This window comes from Eucalyptus grandis, chromosome 3, assembly GCF_016545825.1.
Source record: "Eucalyptus grandis isolate ANBG69807.140 chromosome 3, ASM1654582v1, whole genome shotgun sequence".
Lineage (NCBI taxonomy): Eukaryota > Viridiplantae > Streptophyta > Magnoliopsida > Myrtales > Myrtaceae > Eucalyptus > Eucalyptus grandis.
The window spans coordinates 67,447,063-67,465,230 of record NC_052614.1 but is presented as its reverse complement, the minus strand read 5'-3'; positions in this window follow the sequence as shown (position 1 = coordinate 67,465,230).

Here is an 18,168-nt window from a genome sequence, read left to right as displayed (position 1 = left end):
CCGAAACCGATGATGGATCTTCGGCTCATAGGACAAGTCGCATAGTCTGTATCATAGAAAGCTGTCATTTCCATATTGCAACTTCGAGAAAGAAGCATCCCAAGTCTTGGGCATTTCTTCAAGTACCTCACAATTTTAGGAGCGGCATTCATATGGGACTGTTTCGGGCAATGCATGAATTGACTTAATGTCTATACTACATAACATATGTCTGATCTAGGCTCCGTTCGTTTCGCGGAAAATAACTTCCAGGAAAATATTTTCCGGATTTTCCGGTGTTCGGGTGAGCGGAAAATCACGGTCAACGGAAAACATTTTCTGTTGACCGGAAAATTCCTTCTTTGCAGCTTGGAAAATGTTTTCCTCTTTTCAAAAGAGGAAAACATTTTCCAAGCCTCGCCTCTTCTCTTCCTTCGGTTCTTGTTCTCTCTCTCTCTTGCTCTCCTTGCCGCGAAGTCGGCTTCGACGACGTCCTTCTCGAGACCGGCCTCCGCCCTCCCCGGCCGCTCTGCCGCCCTTTCTCGGCCGAGGCGCCGCCGCCACCGCCGCGCTCCGCTTCCCCGACGGCTCGAAGCCGCTCGGGAGGATCCGGCTCAAGAGGGAGCTCAGCGGCGGCGCCGGGAGGCTCGCGGGAGATCTGTCACCCAGATCCGGCGAGCTCGGGTGAGATCGGCCGAGCCTCGAGCTCGCCGGATCTCGCGGCGGAGCTCGCGGCTCGCCCCGGATCCGGGCGAGCTCGAGCTTTGTCGCCGAGATCCGGCGAGCTCGGGTGAGATCGGCCGAGCCTCGAGCTCGCCGGATCTAGCGACGGAGCTCGCGGCTCGCCGGATCGTGGCGGAGCTCGCGGCTCGCCGGATCCGGGCGAGCTCGAGCTCTATCGCCCGATCCGGCGAGCTCGGGTGAGATCGGTCGAGTCTCGAGCTCGCCGGGTGGCCACCGGGTCTTGGTCGGCCGGGCGGCCGGCCATCGTTAGGCAAGAAGGAGGCGGCGGCGGAACGAGGAGGAAGAAGGAGGAGGAAGGAGGCGACGGCGGACGAAGGCGCTCGGGAGGAATCGGGAGGAAGAAGGAGGAGGAAGGAGGAAGGAAAAAAAAAAATTCTATTTTAAAAATATAAATAATTAAAAAATCATTTAAAAAAATATAAATAAATAAAATAAATTTTTGGTCAATTAAAAATATTAAAATTCAATTTTTGATAATTTTTTTCAGGAAAATGTTTGAGCTAACGAACAATGGAAAATATTTTCCACTCAAATTTTAGATTTTGACCGAACATCGGAAAATAGAGTCATTTTCCTGGAAAATAACTCGGGAAAATGTTTTCCTAAACATGATATTTTACGTGAAACGAACGGAGCCCTAATCATGGTGAGATAAATAAGCTTCCCGACAAGTCTTTGATAGCTTGATGGATCCTTGAGCAATGGATCATTATCTAGAGATGATAAATCCACATCATATTCTATTGTGGTTAACTTCGTATTTTGCTCAATAGGAATGATAGCTAGTTTGCATCCTGATAAACCTGCTTCTAATATAATCTCCAATACAAATTTCCGTTGACTAAGGGAGATTCCTTGGTCTGATTGGGCAATTTCAATCCCAAGAAAGTATTTGGGTGATCCCAAATCCTTGATGTGAAATGTGGCATGTAAATATTCCTTAAGACTATTGATGGCAGACTCATCACTTCCCATAATAAGTATGTCATCAACATATATCATTAAATAAATGGATAACGTACATTTTGTCCATGTGAACAAAGCATAATCATGCCTGGATTGTTTGAAACCCATAGTAGTGAGTGCATTAGTAAACTTGGCGTACCATTGACGAGAAGTCTGTTTAAGACCATAAATGGATTTTTGGAGACGACATACCTTAGTCTCCCCCTTGTCTCCGTAAGCCCTCAGGAAGGTCCATATATATCTCTCCGTCCAAATTGCCATGAAGAAAAGCGTTGTGAACGTCCATTTGATGCAATGGCCAATCACTACGAGCAACAACTGACAAGAAGGATCGAACAGTAACATCCTTAGCCACTAGTGAGAAAGTCTCGTGATAATCAAAACATTCTTGCTGTGTGAAGCCTTTAGCCACTAACCGGGCTTTGTAACGTTCAACTAACCCATCTGCTTTGTATTTGATCTTGTAGACCCACTTGCAGCCTATCGATTTGCGATGAGATTGTAATGGTACGATATCCCACGTCTGATTTTCAATTAAAGCATGTAATTTTGCTTCCATGGCCCGTTGCCAATGTGGGTCTTTGTTAGCTCAAATCCATCTCAAAAGTTTGTGCACTGTGCTAGAAATCTGATTTGAGATACTGCTGTCATGATTGTTGGACATGCTTGCTGTTTGACAATTTTATATTGAATTTTGTGCTTGGATTCGAAGGTCCTAAGCTACAAACATATGATTCTTTTAGATCTTTTGGACTTGATTTGATTAGGGAGATGTTGTCTTTTCTGTGGCTAGTTGTTGTTAGTCTTGAAGTGAGATAGTAGATGCATCTAATTGCCTTCAATATGTTGTAGAATGACGGTGTGACATGCTACTATGATCTATTCTTGATTGACTTGTTCATGTTCTTGAACTTTTAGAAATTCACGTGTTAAAATTTTTTTAGAAGCGTCCTCTTGAAATTTGTTCCTATGATGCTGATTTCACATGATTTGCATATCAATGTTGAACTTTATGATATCACTCGAAACTTGACTTTCGCATTGTACTTCTTTAGAAATGAAAATGGTTGCTTGATGTGTTTGATTGTTTTTTTTTATTTGTACGCACCTAGTTATTAGTGTTTTAGATTAGGTTTAGATTAGGACCTTCAAGATGGAGAAGGCATGAAGATGGTGGAGGTCGATGTCCATTCCGACCATTTTCATGTAATACCCATTTTCCCGACATATGTCTTAAGCTCCATTTGTTGTATAAAACCCGACGAGTTGCGGGTTTTCTTTCTTTTCTTTTTAATTGTTTTCTCTTTTATTTTTTTTTAGGATTGCCTGATAAATTTACTGCTTTTCCTTGATTGCTTACTTAATGTCTTGTAATTTCAATTTCGTTGGTTGTTTTCCTTTTTTTTTTTTTTTTAGAAATAGAATAACATGAAAATGATCAACCACACATGATCACTTAGTCTAGGAATTGACGATCTTGAAAATATAAAAAGAAATGCATGGACATGTTAGGAAAAACACAACATACTATTTAGGTACCGAAAGGGCGCTAATAGCAATATTAGCGTAGCCCAAGTCCCCGAACCTAGATATCTGGTTGTGTAGGAATCGAGGGAATACTCCCGACCCTCGGTTGGTTTTTAGCCGACCCCCAAAATGAGGCTAGTGGCGACTCCTATATTTTTAGGTTGTTAAATACCTATATCGTTTAAATAAATCCACTGTCACGCGGGGTATGAGCTTGGGAGAGCTCGTGATCTCGTGAGGAAACTCTTGAGATCAAGTACCCCTAAACCCGACCTTTCCCCTACTTGGATACCATTTGGAGGGGCGGCGAGATCGGGTCGCGACAGGCTTGGCGACTCCGCTGGGGATCGAATTTAAGATTGGACAAAATTTTTTAGAGTACTTCTTGGGCAGCTGTTGACACCAGAAATTTTCGTCGACTTTTTAAACAATAATTTGTAAAAGTAAAAAAAAAAATGTTTGAAATGAAAAGATAAAAAAAAAATAGAAATAAGGAAGAAAAAAAAGAAAAGAAAAAAAAAGAGAGAAATAAAGAGCCGAAGAAGAAAAGAAAAGAGAAAAAGAATGAAAACAAGAAAAAGAAAACAAAAAGAAAACAAAAAGGAAAACGAAAAAAGAAAAAGGAGAGAAAAAGGAAAAAATAAAAAAAAATATAAAAAGGGGATGATTCTCTCTCTCTCTGGGGGGGTCTCTCTCTCTCTTTGAAAATTTTTGGGCGCGCGGATCCTCTCTCTCCGCTGGTTCTCGTTCTCTGGGCAAAACGCCAAGAACGGATTGCGGACTCCCTCTCTTCCGCCGCAACAACCTCCTCTCTCTCTAGATTTCTTCCCGATCTCGGAGGCCGACGAAGGACCCTGGGGCGCCAACCATGGCTCTACTCTCTCCCTCGGTTCTGTTTCACTGTTCTTTCCCGAGCTCCGATCGGAGGTAAAGGTCTTCCTCCATTGGCGAGCGATTGAAGATCAAGTGCCAGGCGATTGAAAGTCGTGAGGACTGATTTTGTCTCGGAGATCATACGCTTGCTTGCTCAATCGGTGCTTCTCTCTCTAGATCAGGTTATTTTTCCTTTTGGTCCAAAAGGGTCGCTATTCACAATTTTATTGAGCTGAAGATAAGTTTATGTTCACATGATGGCCGTGACAAAGAAACTAGATGCTGAATTTCTGCTTTCGTTGCCATAGAGCTATAGAAAACTGTTCACCTGATGGTTCTGGACAAAGAAACTAGATGCTGAATTTCTGCGTTCGTTGCCATAGAGCTGTAGAAAATTATTAGAGCTGATGGTTCTGGATAAACTTAAGTTTGATGCTTAACTCTGTCGGATTTTACCAAATTTTGAAACTGAGCATGATTCCTATTGTTTGCATGATGAAGTGGATCCTACAAAGTAAGTATTACTCGAGGGAAGTAGAAATGATTGTTCTGGTTGTGGTAATAGGAGTTGTTGTTTGCACTATTATGGACGTTAAAGTCAATGCCAAAAGTTTTATATGTGCTTGTGTGGCTGTCTTCTCTAATTGATGCAGCAAATTTCAATGTGCTCATCGCAAAAGAAATATTCGATCGGATCTTTTGAATTGCTGAGCAGGACAGCTCCAATTTAAGTTGTCTTTCTCCTTACTTTTGGTCCAAATGTTATATTGATTTCTTGATTTGAGATACTGCTGCTTGTAATATGCTGTTTTGCTTCTTTTTCTTCTGTGGCTAGCTGCTGTTAGTATTGAAATGGAATGGTCGATGTGTCGCGATTTCGTATGACTGATAGACTTTCTGTTTTGGCTTAAATGAATTGATAGATAAGGTTTTCTGGTCTTGAGCCCTTCTAGACACAAAAAATACACTTGTAGAGCTTCGATTTGATATGCCGCACGCCCTGAATAGACATCATCCGGTCATCGAAAAATACCGACAAAGTCTGTCAATTCTGCAGTAGTTTTTTAGGTTGATTTGCTGTTTTGACCTACTGCAATTTTCTGTTTTAACTGGATCGAGCTGGAAGATGATGTTATTAGGACTTAATGTCTTCTAGAGATTTGTAATAGGCTTCTCAAACTTTCCATTGACATATTATATGTGCGATTTGGTCATCATTTCCCCTGCCTTTCCTTTTTTTCAAATCGGGCTTTGAAATCTGGAATTTGTCTTGAACTGCAATGCTGTCTTTTCTGTGGCTAGTTGTTGTTAGTCTTAAGATGAGATAGTAGATTTGTCCAAATTGCTTTCAATATGTTGTAGAATGACGGTGTGACATGCTACTATGATCTATTCTTGATTGACTTGTTCATGTTCTTAATATTTTTAGAAATTCACGCGTTAGGAATCTTGAGGTGCTTCTTTTATGGAATGACATCCTTTATCGATTGTCTACAAAACGGTTTTAGGTACCATGTGGGTTACACATTGATTGCTCCGTTTGCCTTAAATACATATGTTGAGTGAATTCAATGGTGCGTGTTTTGGAATAAGTGATCTTTAGTTGGTTCATTCATTGTTTTGGGTTGATTGAGGACCAAGGTCATGTGGCTTGAATGTTTGTCATGTTATATGCTTTGTGTGTGATCGTTAGATAGATGATTTAGGTGTAATACATAATGATGCTAAATCTTGGGATTTCACTTAGAATTTGGTGTAAGGACTTCATGACTTTAGTCACCAATTTTGAACACTAATAATGTCCCGTTCTTTGATGTTTTGATATGTTTGTTTGTTTCCTTCCACTGCATATACCTAGTTATAGGTTTATTAGATTAGGTTTAGATTAGGATCCCGAAGATGGAGAAGGCGTGAAGATGGTGAAGGTCGATGTCCACTCCGACTGTTATCATGTAATGCTCATTTTCCCGACATATGTCTCGGGTTTTATGCATTGTATAAAGCCTAACGAGTTGCGGGTTTCCTTTCTTTCTCGATTGTTTTCTCTTTTATATTCTTTAGAATTGCATGATTAGGTTTACTGTTTTATCTTGATTGTTTACTTCATGTTTTGCAATTTAATTTTCATTTTCATTGTTTGATTTCCTTTCATTTCTCAGAAATAGAATAGAATGAAAATGATCAACCACGCATGATCACTTAGTCTAGGAATTGATGATCCTGAAAAATGTAGAAAGAAACGCATGGACATGTTAGGAAAAACACAACATACTGTTTCGGTACCGAAAGGGCGCTAATAGCAATATTAGCATAACCCAAGTCCCCGAACCTAGATATCTGGTTGCGTAGGAATCGAGGGAACACTCACGACCCTCGATTGGGTTTCTAACCGACCCCCAAAGTTGAGGCTAGTGGCGACTCATGTATATTCTTAGGTTGTTAAATACCTAGATTATATAAATAAATCCGCTGTCGCGCGAGGTACGAGCTTGGGAGAGCTCGTGATCTCGTGAAGAAACCCTCGTGATCAAAGTACCCCTAAACCCGACATTTCCCTTCCTTGGATACTTTTCGAGGGGCGGCGAGATCGGGTTGTGACAGGCCCGAAATGTATCCAAGGAGGGAAAAGGTCGGGTTTAGGGATACTTTGATCACGAGAGTTTCCTCACGAGATCACGAGCTCTCCCAAGCTCGTACCCTGCGTGACAGTGGATTTATTTATACGGTCTAGGTATTTAACAACCTAAAAATAGACAGGAGTTGCCACTAACCTCATTTTGGGGGTCAGCTAGGAACCCAATCGAGGGTCGGGAGTGTTCCCTCGATTCCTACGTAACCAGATATCTAGGTTCGGGGACTCGGGCTACGCTAAAATTCCTATTAGCGCCCTTTCGGTACCTAAACAGTATGTCGTGTTTTTCCTAACATGTCCATGCATTTCTTTTTATATTTTCAAGATCGTCAATTCCTAGACTAAGTGGTCATGCGTGGTTGATCATTTTCATGTTATTCTATTTCTAAAAAAAAGAAAGGAAAACATCCAACGAAATTGAAATTACAAGACATTAAGTAAGCAATCAAGGAAAAGCAGTAAATTTATCAGGCAGTCCTAAAAAAATAAAAGAGAAAACAATTAAAAAGAAAAGAAAGAAAACCTGCAACTCGTCGGGTTTTATACAACAAATGGAGCCCGAGACATATGTCGGGAAAATGGGTATTACATGAAAATGGTTGGAATGGACATCGACCTTCACCCTCTTCGTGCCTTCTCCATCTTCGGGATCCTAATCTAAACCTAATCTAATAAACCTATAACTAGGTATATGCAGTGGAAGGAAACAAACAAACATATCAAAACATCAAAGAACATGACATTATTAGAGTTCAAAAATGGTGACTAAAGTCATGAAGTCCTTACACTAAATTCTAAGTGAAATCCCAAGATTTAGCATCATTATGTATTACACCTAAATCATCTATCTAACGATCACACACAAAGCATATAACATGACAAACATTCAAGCCACATGACCTTGGTCCTCAATCAACCCAAAACAATGAATGAACCAACTAAAGATCACTTATTCCAAAACACGCACCATTGAATTCACTCAACATATGTATTTAAGGCAAACGGAGCAATCAATGTGTAACCCACATGGTACCTAAAACCGTTTTGTAGACAATCGATAAAGGATGTCATTCCATAAAAGAAGCACCTCAAGATTCCTAACGCGTGAATTTCTAAAAATATTAAGAACATGAACAAGTCAATCAAGAATAGATCATAGTAGCATGTCACACCGTCATTCTACAACATATTGAAAGCAATTTGGACAAATCTACTATCTCATCTTAAGACTAACAACAACTAGCCACAGAAAAGACAGCATTGCAGTTCAAGACAAATTCCAGATTTCAAAGCCCGATTTGAAAAAAGGAAAGGCAGGGGAAATGATGACCAAATCGCACATATAATATGTCAATGGAAAGTTTGAGAAGCCTATTACAAATCTCTAGAAGACATTAAGTCCTAATAACATCATCTTCCAGCTCGATCCAGTTAAAACAGAAAATTGCAGTAGGTCAAAACAGCAAATCAACCTAAAAAACTACTGCAGAATTGACAGATTTTGTAGGTGTTTTTCAATGACCGAATGACGTCCGTTCAGGGCATGCAACATATCAAATCAAAGCTTGAGAAGTCTATTTTCTATGTCTAAAAGGGCTCAAGACCAGAAAGCCTCATCTATCACCTCATTTAAGCTAAAACAGAAAGTGACATACCAAGGCAAATCAAGTTCAATCAACTTCAAGTTCATGATCATTGATCATCAATCCACAGAAATTCATTAACCTCAGTAGATTATATCAATATATTCAAGACAACGTATGATTAGAGAACAAACATAGATCATGCCAGAAATTATCATTGAAGAATTGAAGTCAAAATTCCCAGATTCAGCTCCTAGATTTAGTGGCTTGTTTCTCACAGCAAATGAACTTCAATAGTAGGCAATTGATAGGGGAAAACAGAGAGAGAAAGCGAGCGACAGGCTAAGCGTGAGATAGAGCGATCGAGAGAGAGATGGCGAACCTGATTGAGCGAGCGAGCGTCAAATCTCCGAGAAAGAGTCGGAGAACACCTAATCCAAAGCTTCCGAAGCCGGATCCAGCGAGAGAAACATCCGATTGAGAGACCTCGAGCTGAGAGAAAAAAAAAATCCGGACCGCTCCGAACGAGAGAGAGCGAGAACTCGAACAGAGAAAGAACGAGATTTCCCTAGCGATCCCCAATCGCCGGCGCTCGATCTCCGATCGCCTGCTAATGGAAGAAAACCTTCGACCCAAGCTTCGACGGAGAAGGAGCCTCCGAAAGAACGATTGAACCCTCACGAATCCAAAGAGAGATCCCTTTGAGAGTGTTCGTCGATCCGGCCGAGCCACGCGAGGAGGTGAGATCCGAGAGCCTCCAATCGGCGGTGGCGGCAACGCTACTCTTCGACGGCGTCCGGCGCGATTTGCGACGACAAGGAATCGAATAGAGCTCCTTCGCCGATTCGCGATTGGATCCAGAGATCCAATCAAGGGTTTCGAACGCACCAGATGACGAGCCGATCAGAGACAGAGAGTCCGAGAGACCGTTTGGCCGTTTTTTCCTTGAGAGAGGGATCCTCCCTCTCGCTAGTCGTGACCCGATCTCGCCGCCCCTCGAAAAGCATCCAAGGAAGGCAAAGGTCGGGTTTAAGGGTACTTTGATCACGAGAGTTTTTTCACGAGATCACGAGCTCTCCCAAGCTCGTACCCCGCTCGACAGCGGATTTATTTATACAATCTAGGTATTTAAAAACTTAAGAATATACAGGAGTCACCACTAGCCTCAACTTTGGGGGTCGGCTAGAAACCCAATCGAGGGTCGGGAGTGTTCCCTCGATTCCTACGCAACCAGATATCTAGGTTCGGGGACTTGGGTTACGCTAATATTGCTATTAGCGCCCTTTCGGTACCTAAACAGTATGTTGTGTTTTTCTTAACATGTCCATGCGTTTCTTTTTACATTTTTCAGGATCATCAATTCCTAGACTAAGTGATCATGCGTGGTTGATCATTTTCATTCTATTCTATTTCTGAGAAATGAAAGGAAATCAAACAATGAAAATGAAAATTAAATTGCAAGACATGAAGTAAACAATCAAGATAAAACAGTAAACCTAATCATGCAATTCTAAAGAATATAAAAGAGAAAACAATCGAGAAAGAAAGGAAACCCGCAACTCGTCGGGCTTTATACAATGCATAAAACCCAAGACATATGTCGGGAAAATGAGCATTACATGATAACAGTCGGAGTGGACATCGACCTTCACCATCTTCACGCCTTCTCCATCTTCGGTATCCTAATCTAAACCTAATCTAATAAACCTATAACTAGGTATATGCAGTGGAAGGAAACAAACAAACATATCAAAACATCAAAGAACAGGACATTATTAGTGTTCAAAAATGGTGACTAAAGTCATGAAGTCCTTACACCAAATTCTAAGTGAAATCCCAAGATTTAGCATCATTATGTATTACACCTAAATCATCTATCTAACGATCACACACAAATCATATAACATGACAAACATTCAAGCCACATGACCTTGGTCCTCAATCAACCCAAAACAATGAATGAACCAACTAAAGATCACTTATTCCAAAACACGCACCATTGAATTCACTCAACATATGTATTTAAGGCAAACAGAGCAATCAATGTGTAACCCACATGGTACCTAAAACCGTTTTGTAGACAATTGATAAAGGATGTCATTCCATGAAAGAAGCGCCTCAAGATTCCTAACGCATGAATTTCTAAAAATATTAAGAACATGAACAAGTCAATCAAGAATAGATCATAGTAGCATGTCACACCGTCATTCTACAACATATTGAAAGCAATTTGGACAAATCTACTATCTCATCTTAAGACTAACAACAACTAGCCACATAAAAGACAACATTGCAGTTCAAGACAAATTCCAGATTTCAAAGCTCGATTTGAAAAAAGGAAAGGCAGGGGAAATGATGACCAAATCGCACATATAATATGTCAATGGAAATTTTGAGAAGCCTATTACAAATCTCTAGAAGACATTAAGTCCTAATAACATCATCTTCCAGCTCGATCCAGTTAAAACAGAAAATTGCAGTAGGTCAAAACAGCAAATCAACCTAAAAAACTACTGCAGAATTGACAGACTTTGTCGGTATTTTTCGATGACTGGATGATGTCTATTCAGGGCGTGCAACATATCAAATCGAAGCTCTACAAGTGTATTTTTTGTGTCTAGAAGGGCTCAAGACCAGAAAACCTTATCTATCAATTCATTTAAGCCAAAACAGAAAGTCTATCAGTCATACAAAATCGCGACACATCGACCATTCCATTTCAATACTAACAGCAGCTAGCCACAAAAGAAAAAGAAGCAAAACAGCATATTACAAGTAGCAATATCTCAAATCAAGAAATCAATATAACATTTGGACCAAAAGTAAGGAGAAAGACAACTTAAATTGTAGCTGTCCTGCTCAGCAATTCAAAAGATCCAATCGAATATTTCTTTTGCGATGAGCATATTCAAATTTGCTGCATCAATGTGGAGAAGACAACCACACAAGCACATATAAAACTTTTGGCATTGACTTTAACGTCCATAATAGTGCAAACAACAACTCCTATTACCACAACCAGAACAGTCATTTCTACTTCCCTCGAGTAATACTTACTTTGTAGGATCCACTTCATCACGCAAACAATAGGAATCATGCTCGGTTTCAAAATTTGGTAAAATCCGACGAGTTAAGCATCAAACTTAAGTTTATCCAGAACCATCAGCTCTAATAATTTTCTACAGCTCTATGGCAACGAAAGCAGAAATTCAGCATCTAGTTTCTTTGTCACGGCCATCATGTGAACAGAAACTTATTTTCAGCTCAATAAAATTGTGAATAGCGACCCTTTTGGACCAAAAGGAAAAATAACCTGATCTAGAGAGAGAAGCACCGATTGAGCAAGCAAGCGTATGATCTCTGAGACAAAATCAGGTCCTCACGACTTTCAATCGCCTGGCACTTGATCTTCAATCGCTCGCCAATGGAGGAAGACCTTTACCTCCGACCGGAGCTCGGGAAAGAACAATGAAACAGAACCGAGGGAGAGAGTTCAGAATCCACAACCCGAACGAATTGAAACCGCAAACGAAACCCTAACGGATCGAGAGTGATAGAAAGAGAACTCACCGATCGAGCAAACTCGATCCAGAGAGAAGAAATCGGCCAAGAGTCGTTGTCGTCACCGCCAGTCCGCTTCGGATCTGAACCTCCTCCCACCAACGCAGTCTCCGTCGACGTCGCTGATATTATCGATCAGATCCGGCGAGTCAAATCCGGAGAGTAGAGAATCAAGAGAGGGAGGTCCGCCGAGAGAGACTCAGATCCGGTGGAACTAGAACTGCTGGCGTCGTCGTCGTCGCTGTCACCGCCGCTGATCGGCTTCACATCTAAATCCCTCACCTCGAGAATTAGGGCTCGCGGCCGGCGAGGGGCTCGAGCTGAGGGCACGCGTACGGTGGATTCGCTCCACGACGGTAGCGACGACTTCTCGACCTCGCTGCTGGGTGATTCCCTTGCTCCTCTTTCTACCTCTGACTCCGGGGTTTTCTTCCGGTGGACGTCGCGCGAGAACAAGAGCCGACGATCAAGCGAGCGAGCGTTCAATTTCCGAGAACGAGCCGGAAAACATTCGATTGAGAACTTCTGGAGCTGGAAGCGATCGTTGAGGGAGAGAGCAGAGCCATGGCTGGCGCCCCAGGGTCCTTCGTCGGCCTCCGAGATCGGGAAGAAATCCAGAGAGAGAGGAGGTTGTTACGGCGGAAGAGAGGGAGTCTGTCAATCCGTTCTTGGCGTTTTGCCCAAAGAACGGGAACCAGCGGAGAGAGAGGATCCGCGGGCCCAAAAATTTTCAGAGAGAGAGAGAGAGACCCCCCCAAGAGAGAGAATCGTCCCCTTTTATATTTTTTTTTATTTTTTCCTTTTTCTCTCCTTTTTCTTTTTTCGTTTTCCTTTTATTTCTATTTTTTTTTCTCGTCATTTCATTTCATTTTTTTCTTTTTGTTTTCTTTTGTTTTGTTTTCTCTTCTTTTTTTTTTTCTTTTTTGTTTTGTTTTCTTTGTTTTCTTTTTGGCTCTTTATTTTTTTATATTTTTGCCAAAAAAAAGAATGATTAAAATGTCGACGAAAATTTCAGGTGTCAACAGGTCTTTGATTGCCTCAGTATAATAGGAAGGTTCTCGTTCCTATGATATTTGGCTAATACAACACATATGTTCTTGTGATAACCGATGAAAACAAACATACAAGGAAATGGGATAATGAGTATCTGGAGAATTCAAGCTAGCACAGACATAGTCCTTGGTCGAGGTGGGAGGACGAGTGATTCGACCAAAGCGTCGAGGTGGATCATGATGAGGCACATAATATGTTTGACCAGTAGAAATACGAGCTAAAGCAATGTCCTCTGTAGGATGATCGTGGTCTTCCTCGATTGGCATGACATATTCCTCAATCAAGTTCTTCGATGCCTCCTTTGAAATACCATTAGAAGGTTCTGGCATTACTGGATTTTCTAGAGGCACAAGGGAGACATATTGACGATCATAAGGTGGATCCTCATCATTATAAGGAGGAGTTGCCCTTGCTTTGGAATTCCCACTTGAAGGTGCTTGGTCATGAAAGGGAAATTTGTCTTCATGGAAAATGACATCCCTACTTACAAAGAAATCACTTGTGGAAGATTCATAAACACGATATCCTTTCTGAAGATTCGGATATCCCATGAATATGCATTGACGAGCACAAGGTCCCATCTTATCTCGAGATCCCACAGTGGTGACATAGCATAAGCATCCAAAAACACGCGGATGATGAATCTCTGGTTTCTTCCCAAAAAGTAACTGATACGGTGTTCGACCATTAAGAATACGAGTCGGCATGCGATTGATTAGGTAAGCAACTGTGACTACACAATCTCCCCAAAAAGTTTCTAGAATAGAGGCGTGGAATTTAAGTGCTCTTGCTACTTCTAGCAAATGACGATGTTTCCGCTCAACTATCCCATTTTGCTGAGGAGTGTAGATACATGAACTTTCATGAAGGATTCCGTGGGAAGAAAACAGGGAACTGCACTCATTGTTGAAGAATTCTCTTCCATTATCAGTTCGTATCTATTGTATGGATTTTCCAAATTGATTTTTGGATAGAGAAATGAAGACTTTTAAATGATGGAAAACTTGACTCTTTGAATGCATAAGAACAAACCATGTAGCACGAGAGTAGTCATCTACAATTGTGAGGAAAAACCAGGAACTGTCTCGACGCAAAGTATGATACGGTCCCTAAATATTAGCATGGATTAATGAAAAAATGCTTGTAGCATGAGTTTTACTTATTGGGAAAGGAAGACGAGATTGTTTTGTTAAAGGACAAATATGACACTAGGGATAAGGGAAAACAGCACTATGTCCCAATCTTTGATGAGAAGTGAAATTTTTATCATTGGTAGCAGCATTACACAATGAATTTTTATTCAATGAAACATAAGACAAATCCAAGTCACTTGGAAGATTGTTCCAAAAATATAAACCTTCCGAGACACTACCACAGCCCATTAGTTTGCCAATTGAAAGTGCCTAAAAGAAACAATTATCAGAACATGACAGGAATTTTCCTTGCAAACTCTAGCAACAGAAATTAGATCGAAATGAAAATTAGGAACATAGAGAACATTTTGGAGTGTAATGAGGGGACTAAGATTTACTGTTCCAGTCATAGTGACAGATGTCACGTTCCCATTTTGAAGATGGACAGAAATAGGGAAAAGAAACTTTTATTACAGATAATATGGTCACTAGCACCTAAATCAATTATCCATGCATCATTCAGTATTGAGGTCATCAAGTGGTAAGAGGTACCTGAAAAACTCATGTTTTTTTTTTAGAAGTATCCAATTTTTTCAAGGCCTTCATAAGTTGCTGATATTGGCCATGGGTAATTGATTGATGAACTTTATCATTGTGCCCACTAGTAACTTGATAAGTAGTTGCAATTTCCCTTTTCCCTTTTTCTCCAAGCTTTCCATGTAATTTCCAGCAAGTATCAATCGTATGATGTGGCCGTCTGCAATAATCGCAAAACAATTTACATTTTCCCTTAAAATTCTACCCATTAATCTTTGATGACGTGGCAAAATGTGGACCATTGGATGTCTTGAAGCTCGGAGTTGACGTGGCCTCATATTGTCCATCGGATCCAACGATTGAGGAGGACAACCGAGAGGCGTCCAATCGGTTTGAGAGATCCAGACCGTCCACTCCAAGGTTTTTAATGCTCCTTTCTTCTTCCTTGTTGAACCCTAGGGTTGTCCGCCTCTTCCCTTCATGCTGAGGTCTGGTCATGGGTCCTTCGGTGGTTGCGTGAGTAGCAAACATAATGCTTTCTCCAACCTTCGCATGTTCCAACGACGCAAGACGCTGACTTTCTTCCTGTATTGCGAGCTGGTATATCCTACCAGGCGAGGGAACCGGATCCAAACATGTAGTAAATTGTTTTTTAGTGAATAAATATCTTGTGCTACAAACATGTACTAAATGAGATCGATTTACAAACAAGATCCCTAATTAAGAAGCCTACACGATCACAAAATATATGATTGGAAAAGAGTATAAAATCTCACGTTCTTAATATGAGTAGTCATGCTTGAAATTTTGTTTTGCTTTCGCAAAATTATGTGAGTAATCTAATGTAAGGAGTAGGGGTGGTTTGGTAAATGATCTATTGAGAAAATGCAACTCATTATGATGAAGTCAAAATCATGTGAAGTATATCTTATTATGTGAGAAATGAGAAAGATACAAACAAATTAATATGAATAAGTAGATCAAACTCTCGATAAACTTCCAATAATCATAGAATATGAATATACATAAGGGAGCATGATGATTATGAAACAATCATATATTCTTAATCTTGAAATTTATGATAAATATAACGAGAAGTCGTGCCCCCTTGCAAGTATCGATGCCCCAGGTGAGCATGTGCTTGGCCCCATGCCCTGAAGGGGCAACAACACGTCACGGGGCGGGGCCGGCCGTGGGGAATGCGATCTAATAGCCTTGCTAATTGTGTTGTTGACACCATGTTTGAAATTTGGGCCCAGATGCCAAGAAGGTAATGGCCTAAGTCAGGCCATGGCCATATGCTTAGCCCATAAGGCCAATTGATGGAATGCTTCACAAGACTCATCAATCGTGAAGGACGTGACAATGTGATTAATCCGTAATGTCTAAGGATGGAATGCTTGGTAAGCTCATTGATAATTAGTTTTCCATGCCCGGAGTTTAAGTGAAGTGGATGATGCATGATGACGATCTATCGACTCAAAGCATGAACCGAATTCGAAGACTGGGTCCCGAAGAATCCATCAGTTGAGCGATAACTACAGCCCAGGAATTTGTAATTACGTATCATCCCCGGAGTAGTATGCAAGTCAAGACAGGCGGGCAGATATTATGCCGAGGAAGATCGCAATGCGTAAGGGTCTATTTTCAGATAAAGGAAGAATCCATGAATCTAAGAGTAGGGCATTCACACAAAATGACAGAGCAATCAAGACATCACAAAAGATTACAACACCGCATTAGACTTTGCAACGAAGATGTGAAGATGAGGAGATCATTCATAACAAATCGGTTTATACTAGATATTGCCTAATCGTGAATTTGAAACTCGAATTATATTAGATTTCCTGAATTATATTAGATTTCCTAATTTCAGTAGTCAACTTTAATTATAAAAAGCTTTCCAATCGGATTTTGTGAACTTTTTACTTTCTCTATGCATTTTTGTCATCTCCATTAGCAGTCTATGTTCAAGTTCAGTCACTGACCAAGCATAGCATGGAAAACCGTAAGCTATACGTTCTAATTAATAAAGTTTCACGCAATTTTATTGCCATTTTCATAATTTGTTTGCACCTTATTTAGTAATTTGAATTTCACAAAGACTTGTAGGGCATATTGGAATCCATTTATTTTTTTATACGAAGTTAAATCTAATAATTCAATTGATCATTAATCACCCTCGATTGGATTAATCACTAATTGAAACTATTTAATTTCCAGTAACCATAGTTTAGTAATAATTCACGTAACATCGTGTCGATATACCTAAAGAGTAAAGAATTCTATGAAGACTCATCCATTGTTTAGGAGAGGCTACAAATCCTATCTTATGGATAATACAATCCTTAAAAAAAAAAGGGCTCAAGGTGGGAGTCTACACCTCTTCCTAAGGTCCATGACAAATTTCTTTCTCTATTAGAAAGTTTAATGATTTTTCCCCTTTTCCTTTGCTAAGAAAACGTGTGTATTCTTTTGTTAGTTTATCCTATTTACGTTAGTGGAAGAGTCAGTTTTTCCTACTATATATAAGACGAAATGCCAAAGACAAGATTCAACCTATTTAGATATGACATCCATCATTTATATTTTAAGAGAGAATGACACAAATGACTTTTAAATTTTAACACGATGTGAAATGTAGTTTCTGAACTTTAAATTTATTCAATGAGATCTCTTAACTTGACATGCAATGTCGTTTATAAACTTCCAATCGGTTCTATATAGTCCCTAGTATTATTATTGAACAAGAAAAACATTGAAAGTTTCCATATAATTCATTGATTAAATTGAATATATATATATATATATATATATATAGTTTAAAGACTACATTAAATAAATTAGAAATTCAGGGATACGTTGCATATCGAACTAAATTTTAGAGGTCATTTGTGTGATTATTACATATTTTAATTATGCATAAATAAAGCAGAAGAATACCAACGTTGTGTTTGATTTTTCTCCTTTTTCTGGGGCCATGGAGAGCGGACAAATGTGCAGAAACCACCTAAGCAGTGCTTTTTCTCGTGCTAGAAAAGTCGAAAAGTCTCAATCTGGAATGGTGACAACACTCGTCCACGTGGTTTATCAGTTCGCTCAATCTCGTCTCGACAATTTCCTTTTTGTCAGATGGTCCCGAATCATATATTTTTCTTTAAATTGATTCTTCAATCTATAAGCTGACATTGGCCAAAAAATTTATATCCTATGTGTCTTTAAAAAGTTTAAAAGAATAAAATAACAAATTGATATATCCAAAATAAGGAAAAAAAAAAGACGAAGTAAAATGAATATAGCAATAAATGCCAAAAAAGGAAGCAAGCTTCCAATTCTTGCCGTGGCACCGAGGTCGCTAGGGCCTGGCTGATGTTGTCCAATGTCCATGTCTGGCCACCCCCACCGCACCTTCCTCTCTTTCGTCCCACTTCTTCTCTATGGTTCGAGGACTTTTATTTTTCCAACAGTTTGGTCCATTCCGCATAAAAATATCTAGTTTGTCCACTAAGTGCTGATGTGGCATTGATGCAGTGATTGACGTCTGCAACCCTTTTTTACATTTTTAGCAGAAAGCCTAAGT